The sequence below is a fragment of the Neltuma alba genome, unplaced genomic scaffold (genome assembly GCF_004799145.2).
Source record: "Neltuma alba isolate B1F8T4 unplaced genomic scaffold, ASM479914v2 tig00010645_pilon, whole genome shotgun sequence".
Classification (NCBI taxonomy): domain Eukaryota; kingdom Viridiplantae; phylum Streptophyta; class Magnoliopsida; order Fabales; family Fabaceae; genus Neltuma; species Neltuma alba.
Window position 1 is genome coordinate 700,152 of NW_021635495.1, and position 14,434 is coordinate 714,585.

A 14,434-nucleotide genomic window follows, 5' to 3' on the forward strand; every position below is an offset into this window, starting at 1 on the left:
TATGTTATATCTGAACCCACAATCCCTAGCGGCATCTTGAAAGTAACAAGCTTATCCATGTGTGGCACTACGGAATGAAGAACCTCCAAACTTGAATACATAAGCGCAACATCACCAGGAAGAGGCAAGAGTACAGAATCTAATGATGCGCTCGTTGTGGCCTTCGTCGATGCTGCCTTCTTCACTATTAGCTTTGCAATAAGTCTCTTTGGCTATAAAATGAAATGTCCTTTAGCTTGAGCCAAGAGTCGAACCTCATCAGTAGAATTGGGCACTAGTGTACTGCTCTGACGATGAACAATCCTCTCCACTGTCATCCTTGCTTGATCGCTCGGAATTTTGTTGTCGTGGATCATTGTGCCCATAAATGCTCGACCACTAGTGACATGAACAGGTGAATTTTCATAATCCACATAGGGAGTACACGGCATCCCATTGTCTTTGACAGGGTCAAGGCTAGGGTCAGGGTCGGACACTGTCAGTTGCTGTGTCTAATTATTATTGCCCTTCCCGCTTTTTATCACAGGTGAACCCTGAAACATAATATGAAAGTAGTTAAGGCACATTAAATAAGTTTAAATGGATCAAATAAATCTTTATAAGATTTGAAAAGATGTGTGATTATTACCTAGAAAGGTTCAGATACCCGGGGCATCTGGAATCCGCTCGTGCCCATCATCATCAGAGCCTATTGAAACTTGGCATCAAATTCGTCACTTATCTTTTGCATCTCAGCCATGTGTTGTTGATTGAGTTCAGCTCGAACTCTCTCTGTTTCTTCTTGTAATTGTTGTTCGAACTCCTCTTTAGATACCATGTTAGCAGAGGATGATCCAATGCTTCTTCGTGAAGCAGAGCCAAAAAATTCTTTAATACCAATCCCTTTAGGGGTCTCTCTGAGTTTGCCAATGAAACATCCTACCTTTAACCTCTCACGGTACGCATTAGTAAGCTTTATGGTTCAAGCAGGTCATGACACAAGCTCGTGGATTTAAAATTTCAACATAATTATACGGGTTACTATTCACTGTTCAAATTCCATATTATAGGCCCAATTTTGAAAAAACATAACTAAATCCATAAAAATCGTATCTCCTTATGTACATATCCAATTAAGGTGATCTAGCTCTCATATTAAACCCTGGGATGTGTATTATAACTCTGCCAAATTTCGTGGCTTAACTCATTCATTTGGTAGGTCAAATTGGAGCTACAAACTCACTGCCCAGGACCTACGTTTTATCTTTTAATCTCTTTTTACTTTAATTCTTTTTATTTCTTTGGCATACATAAATTGGATTTACACTTTTCCAATCATCCTCATACATTTCTATTTATCTCATAAACACTGTAATTAAATACATGGCATCATTGGCATCCATAACATAAATTACATAATAGGAGAATTATACATTGAATAATAACATCATTCATTAACATCAATAATTCTCCGCTTCCTTATCTTTGCCTCCCATGCCATTATTGCCCACCATTGATTGACCTAAACGGTTGGTTAAAGAGGGGTGAGATTTGGGAGAATCTCAGTAGCAAACATTACCCATAAGCATGCAAGACATAATGCATATTCATGACATGTTATAACATTAACATATGGATGCCATAGAAAGCAAGCTAAAGCATTTCATGCTTTCATAACATATTGCCAATGCAAAACATAACATAAACTTACAAACATAACTTTGCAAATATTTTATCATAGCTTAGTCACATCATGGCAACACAGCTACATCATGCAAGCATACATATCAAGCACACAATATGGGTAAGTTTACTACCTTGTAACATAGCTTTCCTCTTGCTTTTCCTTTGATTCCCTTGTCTTCCCAACCCTATGGATTTTCGGTCAACACCATTAAATATCCTCTTGGATGTTCTAAGGTCCTAAACACATCAATACATGATGCAAAACAATTATTAGAGTCAAGTCATCAACTTATCTCCACTTGATTCTTTCTTGAACATACTTAAACTCTAACTTTTGAGTTTCAATTCCAACCTTCCCTAAAATTATTTTCACATACTATTCCCACATAATTTTGTATGTAGAATCCATTTTCAAGCTCAAAACAATCAAAATCCAATCCTAACCATTTAGAACAGCCAAGGCCGAACAAAATCATAAATTAAGGGAAAGTTGGATTTCTTGCAAAATCAACACAGAACCACTTGATTCTTATTGTTTCCAAGCCTTTAAACATGCTTTTAACATCCATATCATCTTCTTCTATTCCAAGAAATTTCGTGCAGCACCTCCCCATAGGATTTCAATCATCAAAAATCCAATCAAACCAGCCACCCGCTCAAAAATAACAAGGGAGGTGGAAACTACATCAAAAACGGCACACATACCTTGTTTTAGAGCTTGATCTGGCTTGGAACCACTTGGCCTTTCTTTCTCCCTCTTATTTCTCTCTCTAGAAACCATTTTACAAGAGTTTCCCCAAGGTTTCCATGGCTTAGGACGAAATGAGAGGGAGGGGAGGGGTATTTATAGAAAACAAGACCGAATCTCGGCCGTTGATCTTAAAAATACATGGCTTGATCTGGACCATCCATTTTCTCTTTTTATCTTGTGATGACATGTGTCCTATGACATCATGCTTACCTCATCTTGATGACATCATGCTTATATCATCAAGCCACATGTCTTTAATCCAACCGCACACGTGTCTTGCATCTGACCGTACACGTGTCTTGCATCCAACCATACACGTAATACCTTCTTTTTCGATCTAACCATACACTTGTCTCTTCCATATTCCTTCATTATTTTGGTATTAAAATAGAGAGAAAATTAATATAAAATTCGTGCAAAATATAGCCCTTAGGCATTCCTCCACCTATTTTGCTATTCTGCACTACATCGGGTACTTTTCTGAGTCCTAACTGACTTGGTACCACTGGGACATGTTCTAGCACCATTTTCTCATCTTAATTAAGTACATATATGGTGCCATCTTAGAGGAGCATAGATGAAAATAATTAGCTGTACTGACAGGCTACTTAATCTTACTGAGTCACGCAGTAGAGATTTCACTATAACGGGTAGACAAAGGACTGTCAAAAATATTCCCGTACTGCGTTCTGATTTTTATGCTGTCTATAAATATCTTCTGCTGACTCAGCATGATGACTCGTAGGTGTCATGATTGCATTTGGTGACTCAACATGATGACTCGTAGGTGTCATGATTGCCTTTGGTGACTCAGCATGCTGACTCATAGGTGTTATGATTGCATTTGGTGACTTAGCACGCTGATTGAGCTCAAGATATTATTATCTTTTCATCTCATTATCCATGATTTTGTGATACTTTCTGGCCCTTTTTAATGATAATTGTGCTTAATTTAGATTTAGAGTCCTTACTTTAAGTTAGTGTTATTTTGAGGATTAAATTGTCATAATTGGTTGTTAATTGGATTCAATTGATTTCTAGGACAATTGATACTTCAATTTGTTGCTTTCTTATTGTAGGACATTAAAGATTGGGGCCAGAATTGAAGAACTCAAGGCAAAAGAAGCAGGAAAGGACCCTCTGCTTAAGTTCGCCGCGACGAAACTCATCTGTTGAAGCAAGGCTCTCTGCCATGTTTCGCCGCGGCGAACCTATTCTTTGCCGCGGCGAACCTCTCGAATCAGCAAATCTCAGACCCAACCATTTTAGGAAATTTTGACCTGCCCAACCCCAAGAACCGACTCATGCACGCAAGTTTCGGGTTAGAAACCCTATTTTGGATATGATGAGATCAGACAATGACAATTCAACCTCCACGAATGTATCTTTCATCTTCTTCTCTCATCTCCACCTAAGAAACCCTAATCCCATTTCCATTCCTTCCATCTGCTGCTGCCATGGCTGAAGAACAATACCTAGTTGGAGTTGATTCAAGAGTTATGACGAGCTAAGCTTCTCAACTCTTGAATATAGTGGAAGAAGCATGAGTTCAAGGAGCTTCAAAGGGGAGTTAGCTTCATCCATAAGTTCTAGTTCTTTATTTATGAACTTCTAGGTCTTAGGATTTGTAAATTTGGACTGAACTATTTTGATTATGGTTGTAATCAATTCTGGATGATTATCTTGTGTATTGGATTAGTTAGTGATGAATTTGAGCTTCAATACATGTGGTTACATGTATGTTTATATGCAACTCTTTTGATACTCTCCTTCTTGCATGGTATTGTTTGATTGTTGAGTTAATCTAGGCTTACATTAAACCAAGTGCATTAATTAATCTTAATACACACACTAAGTGAGCTTAATAGGATCTTATGAGATGGGTGCCATTGATTAAGATCCTAGACTTAAAGAGTTCTTTAAGGTTTTCCATTTAGAAAACTTGGTGAGTTTTACTCCCATAATTATTTTGAACTATGATTGCTTCAAAGCCATATTCAAGAGATCACATATCATTAACTTCACTTCATTACTACTATCTTAGAAAAATCCAAAAACATAGTAACTTAGATTTGAATTAATTGCATTTAGTTTTGGCATTTCATTAATGGCTAAAAACACCAAAACCCCCCTTTTTCATTACTCTGCATAGCATAAGTCTAACTTAGATAGCTAACTAAGGCTCCCAAAAGAGAATGACCCGAGTTTGCACTACTGCATAGCTTGGATAAATTTTTGAGCGAGAACCTCTAAGCGAACGATAACTAAGGCTCTCTTTCACATGCTGACTCAGCACCGTCATGATGGTCTTTAGATATTTTCTTTCTTCTTTTCCCAAAAATATTATTAAATAATACTTAATCGGGGTTACCTTCTCTGAATTCTTTCTATCGACTCGCAACTGCATTGATCTGTCTTTGGGTTTCATTCTTTCTCTTTCATCACGAGAAATTCCTCTAACTTTTCTCGAGTCAAAAGTCAAACTCTAGACAGCTATTTTGACTTTCCCCGGATAGGGTATAAATACGCTTTAAATTTAATTAAATCTAATCTTGTCAGTTTCTGGGGATGAAATTAATTTTACAATCTCTATAAATTCCTCAACTACTGTTCCCCAATTTTTCCTAATTATTTGAGGTCGTCTCATAGCTTAAATAATTCAATTTAAGTTACTATCTCAGATTGTCCAAAACCCTAGAATGACTTCAGGGTATTTTCGTCATTTCTAGCCTTAAATCGGCTTTGGGATCCTATTCCTATTTTTCTGGAATTTTTCTAAGTTATTTGGGCCCTTTTTGCTAACTCTGAGCATTGGCCGATTAGAACTTTTATTATTTACAATTAGGTCCCTACTTGGCCTAGGAATCTTTTCTTTGTAATTTAGTCTCTCTTTAGGCCTAACCTTCGGAACCATCTCTTACAAGCTTCTGGCATAACCTCTGGCCCTTAGTTATTTCCAGTTCGTCATTCTTTAGTCCCCAAACACTATTATTTTACACATTTGCCCTTGGAAAATCTCTTTTTCCTTCTGAGGGATCTCTAAGACTTTCGTTGCATTGGACTTTGTAATCATCCTTTTCTTGTGCTATTACTTGTATCTATAAGCCAAAATTTGGGATGTTACAGCCGGGATGGTGAGCCTTTCCAATGGCAGTGGCTAAGATTTCCATTCGTCCTTGAGGGATGAATATACCTTGGGATAATTGCTCCTCAAGTGTATCCTGTAATATTAAAGCAACAAATTTAATTTAAGATAATTGAAAAAAGTAATTAATGAAGCATAATTCTTAAATATTACTTACAATCCTCTCAACAACAGCAACAAACTGTGGAGTAATGTATTGACCCTTTTTAATCCTCGCCGCCTTCTATTTTTTCTTGGTGAGAAGGATGCTCAATGGGTTGAATGTAGCCAGTAGGATCTGAAGCAGCAGCATCTGTGCATTCTTCATCCATTCCTCCATCATACTTCTTTCCAATCCACCATATCCTGCACGAGACATGTCATGTGGGTATATATTCTACTCAGATATTTGTTTGTTCTTCTGGCTCAATGCATATGATAATAAAAAAAATTCAACAAAGTTAGTTTAGTTAAATAAAATATGACCTAATTAAAAACTAATTTTGAAAAAACCAAACCTGAAATGTAGGGTCTTCACGTTGCTTCACAAAACTCTCCCATGCCTCGTCCCTAATAAACGAATATCGTTCCTTAGGATGCTCACCCTTTCTTTTTCCACGAATATAATGTTTTGTAAGCATGGATTTAAAATCCGTCCACCGTTCATCAAGTTGCTTAAACAGACGGTCTCTCATTTGCTTAGTGACAGGAATATCAAATGTCAGCTGCAATACAATAATAGCATAGTTATAAAGTAAATAAGCAATTATAATTTAAACAAGTAGAGAAAACAATTCATAATATACCAAGATATCCTCCTAAATGTTTTGCTTCAAATCTTTGTCCACCTTCTTCCAGCTAGAAATGTCAATGCCAATCTTACTACGTGAGACATAACCCATATAACTAGTAAATTGAACCTCGGCCTTTCCCATAGGCTTCAAATCATCATCAAACTCCACTGTAATCCTCATAAGCTGTGTGGTCTCGTCACGTAAAGCCAAATGCCTCATACAGGTTGGCCCTCTACCCTTTTTCTGGCTAGTAAAAGAGCTGTCGTCGCTAGAACCCTGTTGACTGGATCCGTCCATTTCTTGTTTAAAGAACAACAAATTAATAAATGTAAGAATAAGAAATATCAAGTTAATATAAAACATTAGTAAGTATATTTAACAAAAAAGCATCAAATAATTCATTTAAGCCTTACAATGATTATCCTCCCAAATTCCTTCACAAGGATCATCTCTAACAGCATAGTCATCATCTACCAAATCTAATTCGACTGTTTTAGGTCGAGTAGCTGTGGAAAGCGGGGTTTCATCAAGATTAAGCTCTAAGTCACCTTCATCTCCACCAACTTGTTGCCTTTTACCTTGAAGCACGATAGACAATTTCTTTTTTGCTAGATCAGGAACGAAAAACACTTGTTTTTCTTGACTTGCCAAAATAAATGGCTGGTCTCCATATCCAAACCTCTCAAGATCGACCGAAACAAATCCAAATTCTTCATCCACTTGCACAGCATTACTATTAACCCACTTACATTTAAAGACGGGAACTTTAAACTTGGTATAACTAACCTCCCATATCTCTTCTATTATTCCATAATAGGATGTTGCTGCCAATATTGGGTTTCTGTCTTTAGAACTAACAAAATGCATAGCTTCCACTACTACTATCACCCCACTATTTTGCATAGTACTCTTATCGTCTTGGGTTTTTGTGTAAAAAGAATAATCATTTATGTCATATCCACCCCAACACAAAACCTCCAAAGAAGGCCCTGCGGCTAGCCTCTGTATTGTCTCAGAAGGATTGTCATCTTTTAACGCTTCTTGCTTGAACTACTCTGTAAATTACTTATAATGTTCATTAGCTAGTTGCATATCATTCTTTCTTGGATTCAAGTTCTTCAGCACATTCAAGTAAGGTAAAATTTCATCCGTGTTGTTTAAAATGTATAGATGTGCCTGCATTACAACTTCTCTTAACATAGACCTCACTATAACACCCAGTGTTCCCTTGCTTCTCCCCTGATCATGTCGAGATTAAGGAAGACCAACTGTCTTTACCCTATCAAGATATGCATTACAAAACTCAATTACCTCCTCAGCTACATATCTCTCAACAATTGATGCCTCAGGCCGATAAGGATTCTTAGAGTACCCTTTTAGGATTTTCATGTATCTCTCAAAAGGGTACATCTATCTTAAACACACAGGGTCACAAAGTCTTATCTCTCGCACAAGATGAGCTATCAAGTGGACCATAATATCAAAAAATGATGGAGGAAAATGCATTTCCAATTAGGAGAGGATCACATAACTTTCATTTTCTAATTCATCCAACTCAGCAGGATCAATGACTTTGCTGCAAATGGCACTAAAAAACATACAAAGTCTTGTAATAGTATTTCTCACATCAGTTTTCATAATGCCTCGAATAGCAAGTGGAAGTAATTGTTGCATCAACACGTAACAATCATGAGACTTCATTCCTGTTATCTTTAAATCTTGCATTGACACAAGTTTCCTTAAATTAGAAGAATAACCTTATGGCACCTTAATACTATTGACAAAACAACAGAAACTTCTTTTCTCTTCTTTTGATAACGTGTTCACAGCTGGATGTAAATAAGCCCTCTTACCATCTCTTTCTTGTGGGTGGAGGACATTTCTTATTTTAATTTCGACTAAGTCTTGTCTTGCATTGATTCCATCCTTAGTCTTTCCACTTATATGCAAAAGTGTACCAACAAGGCTCTCACACATATTCTTCTCCACATGCATCACATCTAGACTATGCCTCACATCAAGACTTTGCCAATATGGAAGATCAAAGATGAGAGGAATATATGGAAGAAAAGATAGATCTTTTCTTCCATATATTCCTCTCATCGGCAATCTTCTCTTTCTTTTCACAAAAGACCACATTAATTCCCTCCACCCGCTGATAAACTTCTTCTCTAGTTAATGGTCTTGGAGCCATTTCATATTCTTGTTAGCCATTAAATGGCTCTCTCAATCTACGGTAAGGGTGATACCAACTAAAAAACCTTCTGTGACTAAGATATACCATCTTCCTGCCATGTTTAAGTTGCATATAGTGGGTGCCTTCTTTGTATATTGGGCATGCTTTATGCCCCTTAACACTGTATCCTGACAAATTTTCATATGTCAGAAAGTCATTTATCGTGGTGAAGATCATGGCACATAAATTGAAGGTCTCTTGTTTATATGCATCAAAGACATCAATACCTTCCTCCCATAATTTCTTCAGATCCTCAATCAAAGGTGCCAAATACACATCGATATTGTTTCCTAGCTGTTTTGGCCCTGAGATCATCAAAGATAGCATGATATACTTTCTTTTTATACATAACCAAGGACGCAAGTTGTAAATTACGAGGAGCACTAGCCAAGCACTGTGTGCACTAATAAGATTACCATAGGGGTTAATTCTGTCCGTACAAAACCCTAGCCAAAGGTTTCTTGGCTTGCCACCAAATTGAGAAAATTTTTAATCTATTGTTTTCCATTGAGGAGAATCTGTAGGGTGATGAAGCTTTCCATCACATATTTTCTTATCGAAATGCCATCTCAAGTTCTTTACATCTGTGGCATTAGCAAATAGATGCTTAAATTGTGGTATTATTAAAAGATACCACAGAACAAGGAGAATCTTCGGTTATCTCATTATAATCACCATCATCTTTCCTCACTTTATATCTTGAAGTCCCACATTTAGGCACTTATTCAACCCTTCATAATTATTTCTGAATAATATGTAGTCATTACGACACGCATGTATCTTCTCATATTCCAAACCCATTGGACACAAAATCTTCTTTGCCTTATACATTCATTTCGGAAGTAAATTCCTTTTTGGAAGAATATCACTCAACAATTCAAGCAATTCCATAAAACTAGCATCGGTTCAACCATTTCTTGCCTTCAAGTTCATCAATTTCAACACGGTTGTCAACCTTGTGTAATCATCTTTGCACCCTAGGTATAAAGGCGTCTCTACATCACTATACAAATTTCAAAGGTGGGAGAGAACTATGTAGAGGATTCAGACCTTATATCACGAAATATATCTGAAATTCTATCACCAAAGTCTTCATTCACAACCTTCTCCTTTGCAAACAGTGTAGTTTTTCTAATTTCTCCATGTTATATCCAATTTGTATACCTCAAATTTATCTCATCACAAATAAAATGCTCTTTTATCTCAAAAATACTTCGTCGACTATTGTTTAAACATTTGACACAAGGACAATAGTACAATCCATCTCTTTTACTAGGGGCATTTCTCTGAGCAAACTCAAGAAACCTTTCAAACCCATCCTCATATTTCTTGCTAATTCTCTTAGCTTTCATGCAACTACGATCTATTCTACAGAATCAATGAATATAGTTGTCAAGCTCAATTCTAATTCCTTAATTCAAATATTAAAATAATAAAATCATTAAATGTTAGTCAATAAATTAAAATTGACTGACACTTAATTACAAATTAAAAGGAATATCTTTTTTTTTTAAATAAAAAAATTGACAAAATTTCCCCTTAACAACTATATACAACACCAAATTAGAAAAAAAAACTCAAAATTTTTAATCAAAATTAAAATTTTCTCAACCCCAATTTATCTTATTAAATATATTATAATAAAAAAGTAAAATATATAATTATTTTTAAAAATTATATTAAGTAATTGTTTAAAAATTAGTACATATAATGAATCAATGAAATGTTAATAAAATAAAAAATCAAACAAACATATATAAGTTTTGTGAAATAGTTAAACAAAAATTATTTTAATCAACCAAAAAACTATTCTTCATAACATACTTCAACATGATAAATTTGAAGAAATATAACAAATAAAACAAAAATAAAAATTCAATTTCAAACCAATTCAATGAATAAAGATCCTTAAAGGTAAAACTTCTAAATCCAAAACAAGAACACAAATGATATTCATTTGCAGTGAAATTTTAAATAACACTTTACCATCAATCAAAGTTCATAACGAAAAAAAATCACAAAATACCAAACAGATTATTTATTACTAAATTCTCAAATTTATTACAAAAAAACTACCAAAAATTCGAAATAAATATCAAAAAATTATAAAAAAAATCAAAAACTTTAAAACTAATCAACTTCAAACATTTAAACATGTTTCTAATACAGTATATAGGAAGGAATTGAGGTTTTCTCATATCAAATGCCCACCAATTAACGGTTCAAACACATAAAAAAACGCAAAATCAACAATACAAGCCAACTACAATGTAAAACTAACAAACCCATTTGAAATACAATAGCTTTTTATGGTCAAAACATTCAAGAAACCAAGAAAAGTTGAAAAGAATGAAAGAAGAGGATACTCACAGAGTAGAGATGATTCAAATGCCAAAAGAGGGGCGTTCAAATGGCAGCGGATGGTGGCAAGACACCACAAGCTAAATGGAGGAGTTTAAACGACAGGGGAGTATGGGGAATGGTCGGTAATTGAAGTTTTTTGGTGGTGGGATGGAGGGGGACCATGGCACAACTGAAACGAAAGTGAAAATGAGAGACACTGAATGCACCGTGTAGGGTTATCTTAACACTTTCCACGACGGGACTTAATCAACTTATTTACAAAAATGCCACCGTCTTTTTTTTCACGTCATTTTTCTGATTAACCGCCGTTATTTGGTAACGTTAAAAGTCTTTTTTTTTCTAGTAGTGATTACAAGATCCTTGCTACTTCTAGATTTTACAGGCAAAGATCAAGGATGTTGATGCATTTTTGCTTTCTATTTTGTTTTGCTTTGTTTTGCTGGATCAGATTTTGATGTTTTTTTTTGGGTGCTTGATCTAATGCTACTATCCAAATTTTGATGCGAAATTTTAACTACGATGAGAGTGGTGGAAGCAGATGCGGTGTTGAGGCTGTCGTGAAGCAGGATGCAGGGCGCATGTTTAAAAAATTAATTTTTTTTAAACAAAGTGTTAACACAAGGAAGCGTTACATCTTTTTTCTTCTTTTTTTTTTTTCTTTGGGGGGTTTTTGGGGGGGGGGGGGGGAATAGCACACTAACTGCAGTGTCTCTCGAAGCGCTAGCGACAACTAGCAAACATAGCATTATGATAAGTAGCGTTTTGAAAACACTACAAATCGGAAAAAATAAAGCGGGACAACTGTCTTTTTATGTAATAATGTACTTTGAAGGATCTCACACATCTCCCGAATTTGAGTGATAATGTGCCAAATGATTTTCCAGACAAGCAATTTTGGTCAATTTTCCCTTAATATTTTTAATTGTATAATATTTATGTATCATATATTGGACATATGACGAAAACCATTGATATATACATTGTTATATTTGACATTATCGTCACATATAATTTGACAGAATATTGAAAAAAAATTAAAGTAACATTGTATAAGGAATTCTCAAGAATATAATGATAACGCTGTCAACAATTCTGCCTATATAAAACTCTATTGTACGTATTTATATATAACTACATTAGACTGCTTTCAGCCTGTAATATAAGATCTAGTTAATTAATTTAAAAATATTAACGAAATTACTATATTACTTTAAAATATTTATATTTATCTTTTTTGTTCAAATATTAATTTGCCTCACCTGTAAATTGATATATAATCTAATGGTACACATAAATATTTTATAGAGATCGTTTAACATGTGCTATACTTAGATAATTTAGTACTCCTTCGGTCTTTGATGTAAGACATAATTAATTAATTTGAGTAGATTAAGAATGTTAGTTAAATTAGTTAATATGATATGTTTTTTCTTTCTAAAACACCCTAAACATCTTCCTTAATTCTCTCCCTTTCTCTCCTACATGATTATTGTTGTGAAATATTAGTATAGTTAATTTAGGAAAAGTTGATAAACATATGAAATAACTCTCACATATAGAACCAACATCAACTTCCCAATTAGGTTCTACATTAAGGACCAGATGAATAATTTTTTTAATCTTCTCAAATTAGTTAACTTTATTATATTATATTAAGGATATATAAGAGGTAGTACGTACCTCTGTTCCTTAATAAAAGAGATTATTAACTAATTTGAGTAGATTAAAAAAGTTAGGTTAATATAACTTTTGTCCCTGAAATTTGAGCCTATTCTGATTTTGGTTCCTCAAATTTCAAACCCGTAGTTTTAGCTCCTAAAATTTCATATATCTTAAAACATTAGTCCCTAACAATGCAATGGTATTAAAATCTACTAAAATGTCATCAATGACATTAAAAGTGATGATGTGGACTCATCAGATGATATCTAGCTAGATCTTTGGATAACAGAGTGCAGCACAATGAACAACTCTTGAAAACAAACAGCGATGAAGAAAAAGCAAGAGACTAAAGGGCTATGTTTTTAGGACTTATTCTTTTTTTCCTCTTCTGTTATCTACACAAAACCCAATTAGGTGTCATTTGATGAGTTTACATTACCATTGTAATGCTATTTATGACACTTTAGTAGATTTTAACATTGTTACACCTTTGGGGACTAACATTTTAAGATAGAATAAATTCCAAAGACTAAAACTATGGGTTTGAAATTTGAGGGACTAAAAACAAAATAAGCCCAAATTTCAAGGACCAAAAGTTATATTAACCCAAAAACATTTGTTAAGTTAATTATTTATAATAAATGTATTATTTTTTCTAGAATATCTTTATTGATCAAGTGTATTAGTTAAACCTCTCATTTGATAGAACATTTAATATGTGTAATTATTATAAGGATCACTTTAAAAATAATGAATAAATATAAAAAATAAATTAAATTAAAATTTTATATTTAAAATTAAATTAAATATCAAGCTAATTGGCAGTATCATCTTCCTCAACGTCACATGCAGCTCTATATGTACCGTTCACGAAATTCACCTAACTTATATGATTCCGTTCCACCAAGAGCTGTTGGGTTCGTCGAGACACTTCACATGGGGCCAACATGCCAGCGAAGCCCTAGCAGAGGACACAGAAAGTGAAACTACAGTACCATTTGGGAAGACCCCGCCAAGCACTTGGTAAGTAGACGAAGTCCTACGGTGTTTATATTTGGGACGGCGAAGCATTTAAGCCCAAATTGACAAGTGGCATGGATGAGCGAATGCTTTATGATCGGGAGGAAGAAACGACAGCCATCTTTCTCAGCAAAGTTAGAGTTACTTTGGAAATTATCTGTGTGAGAGACGACAGTGAAACCTATGTACAAAGGCTACAACTATAAGCAGAGCACCTAACTGAAAGGGGAAAACACAGTAACCCCAAAAGAAACATGTATTTTTGCTAACGACAAAGGAAAGCCAACGAGATTAAAATATCGCTGCCTTCTGTTAACACTGACAGGAACGTGCATATGCATAAATAAATAAATGTGTCCCCCTCTGATCAGTCAAATCAGCTTTGCATTTTTCAGATTTCTTCCGATGAAATGCGAATTCTCTACATGCAGTGAGGAGAAACAAGAGCACTAGGCAGCTGAATATAAAATTCCACGGGAAATTAATTTAGTGTCTTTGTGGTAGGGAGTGGGACTTTTGTTTAATACCGCAAGAAAATTAGAACTGAGCTTTGGCTCTAAATGTAAATGCTTTTTCTAAATGTGCTGGTCAAAAAACAATGCTTTTTCGAAATGGAGAAATTTAAGATATGTGACTGTTTTCCTTTTGGAAAAATCTATACTAACTTTTCTAATCAAAATTAAAAGACGCATTATACTAATATAATTATTGTTTGATATGGGGCTACACATGTATATTATTAAAAATATGTTGCCATTATTTAACTGTACCTAAAATAAAAAAAGGGCATAATTGTCATGAAACTAATGTGTGAAAAT